Source organism: Pipistrellus hanaki (genome assembly GCF_964339955.1).
Source record: "Pipistrellus hanaki genome assembly, chromosome: 7".
Classification (NCBI taxonomy): domain Eukaryota; kingdom Metazoa; phylum Chordata; class Mammalia; order Chiroptera; family Vespertilionidae; genus Pipistrellus; species Pipistrellus hanaki.
In genome coordinates, this window is record NC_140509.1 from 52,107,782 (window position 1) to 52,111,000 (window position 3,219).

The window sequence follows — 3,219 nt, forward strand, 5'->3', positions numbered from 1 at the left end:
GAGAGAAAATTCTTTACCCCATAAATGTTCAGAGAGCATCCTATTGTTTTTCATGGTAATCTCAGTACCATGTATTCCTAGGAATGCAGAGTCCCTTCTCAGATTTAGACAAAGGTCAAATCAGGTTCAAAGGACCAGCCCCCTGCGGGGACGTGAAGCCTTCAAATATTCAGGTGAATTTAAGAATGTGCAAGAAGCCCTTGGGAACTTGCCTGTGGAGGTGTTCTTTACCCCTTAGTCTACTTCTTAGTCTCTCCTGACCATGAAATTTAGGACAGAAAAGCACACAGCAATCACCCTAATTACTTCAAGTCCTAGGGACAAGCCTTGGCCTGGGCTGGCTTCATGGGCCTGCAACCCATGTTGCAAAGAGCCTCGAGCTTACAAGAGCCCTGCCCTTGGCTTAATGCTCTATTGTCTTGGCCTTGAATCTTACTACCTTTTGAACAAAGTGCTCCATTTATAATACAGATCTTATGTACAAAGCCATGAAGCATTTTTAAGGCAAGAAAACAACCAGTTCCTCATCTTAATGCATTTTTACACAGAATAAATGAATCAAAGGAATTTAGGTCTGGAAAAAAAATAAGCTGAGATGAAAATGAGCCCAATTTTTAATAGAAATGAAAATTTAAGTCACTGTGATGTTGCACTTGAGGGGTACTTTTCCAAGATCTAAGTATTTTTTCTTTCCATCTGGGTTGATTACTTTGAGATAATGAAATGTGATTGCTAGACATTTCAAACCAAAGATATAGAGTACATACAGAGGTTATTACAGGGTTTTGATTTTTATTTTATTTTATAAAAACTGGGTGCAAACAGATAATACAATAGCATATCTCTACTAATAAAAGGGTAATATGCTAATTAGACTGGATGTCTTCTGGACATCCACCCTGATGTACTTTTGGACAAAGCCACAGTGGCGGGGGCTAAGGCAGAGGTGGTTAGGAACGACCAGGTCAGCAGGGGAGGGCAGTTAGGGGCGACCAAATTGGCAGCAGAGGGCAGTTATTGGCGACCAGGTTGACAGGGAGGACATTTAGGGGTGACCAGGTCAGCAGGCAGAGGCAGTTAGGAGCTATCAGGCAGGCAGGGGCAGAGGCAGTTAGTGGTGACTAGGTTGGTAGGCAGAGGTAGTTAGAGGCCATCAAGTTGGCAGGCAGAGACAGTTAGGGTGGTCAGGCAGGCAGGCAGGTGAGTGCTTAGGAGCCAGTGGTCCTGGATTGTGAGAGGGGACCCAGATTGGAGAGGGTGCAGGCTGGGCTGAGGGATTTCCCCTTTCCCCCCCGCCCCCATGCACGAATTTTGTGTACCTTGCCTCTAAGCTGTTAATATGGAGGAATGGCGCCAGCCCCACACAGAAGTGTGAAAGTTTCACAGCCATCTCTTTACTGCCTCTTCCAGCATGCCTATATCCTGTCATGACTGCTCTCCTCTCTCATCTTAAAAGTGGTTAGATTTCGGGGAAACTTATAAAGTCTTCACTGTCTGCCACACGAATTGAGCCAAAAACCTGCATCCCATTTCTGTGTGGCTTTGTTCTCAGTTGACTTCCATGGTTAGAAAGTGATCTGATAGTTAACCACTATTAAACTATTAGCTGGTACTTAGGGAGCTTTATTTTAATATTTAGTATCACAAAGTCTCAAAGACTCCAAGGAATGAATTTCCTGAGAGCCATTGCAAAGCCCATGACAAGCCAGCGAGTGCATTCTGAAGGCCTTCAAACTGCACCAGGCAGACAGCTGCCCTTGATGGCCATGGTGTCCCGGAGACAGAAAACCCCTTCAGTATTTCCTCTGTTCATGCCAAACCTGCGTAGCTCAGTAGCTCATCCAGACTAATGACTTAGCCCTTGTCACGTTGTATGACTTATGGCAGATGCTAACATACAGAAAAAAGCAATGTACTCTGCATAATCCCAGTACTTCCCCATTGTCCTTGCTGACTGCTTAGGTCACTGAGGAAATAGAAGGCATTATTATGACAGAACTTTTACAAGTTTCTACAACATCTCTCACTTGCCAAGTATTCTGCCTTCTCTCCTTACTAATGATTAATTGTCCATGTTCCTGTTTAAGGTCATGGGGTCCCATCATCACTCAACAATTCCCCCTTTTCTTCTGAATCATTCCCATCAGCATTCCAAGATGCCATTGTTTCTCTTATCTTCAAAACAACAACAAAAACGTTCTCTCTCTTGACCTTATTTCCTGTGCAGGCTGCTGTCCATTTCTATTTCCCTTCACATCAAAACTCCTTGAAAACCTTACTTACACTTGCTCTTTCAAACTCGTTCCTTTCATTTTCCCTACACCTACTTCAGTCAAGTTTTTGTCCCCAATGATTCCACTAAAACTGCTCCCACAGTTCACCGAAGACCTCCATGCTGCTCCACCCAATGGCTTATCCCCAGACCTCCTATCACTTGTCAGCCACATTTCAGACAGTCTACCACTCCCTTCTCCTTGAAACACTTTCTTCACCTGGCTTCCAGGACTCCACACTTCTGATTTTCTTCCTGCCTCACTAGCCTTCTCATGCTTTGTTGGCTTAATAACAGGGGGCCCCAAGGAAAGATCCTTGGACCATTTTCCTTCTGAATCTACATTCACTCCTTTGGATATCTTATGGTTTTACATATCATCTCTATCTGAAATACTCCCAAGCTTTTCTCTCTAGCCCAGATCTTTCTCTTGAACCGTAGACTCATCTATGTACTTCAGGGTCTAGTTGGCATATCACACCTTGACTTATTAGACCCCACCCAGCCACTCTTTGCCTTCTCTCCCTAGCACTGGTTCTGCTCTAGCCAGGTTGGCCTTCTAGCTGCTCCTGCTGAGACCTAACTGCCTTCTCAGGCGCTCCCCTTTCTGCCCAGATTGCTCTTTCCCCGGATACCTGCAGGGATTGTTCCTTTGCCTCTCCCAGGTGTTGTTCAAGCATTACTTTCTCACTCAGGCCTTCCTTGACCACCCTATTAAATTGTATTGTACTTTCCTACCCACCTTCCCTGATTTACCTTTCAATGGCACTCTCTAACTCCAGGGGTTTTTTTGTGTGTGTTTTTTTTTTTGTGTTTTTTTAATTATTACTAATTTTATTATCTGTCTTGCATGCCCAGAAAGTAAAAACTCTGTGAGGAATGGGACCTTTGTTAGTTACTCGATGTATTCCCACTGCCCAGATCAGCACCTGGAACCACGGTAGGTG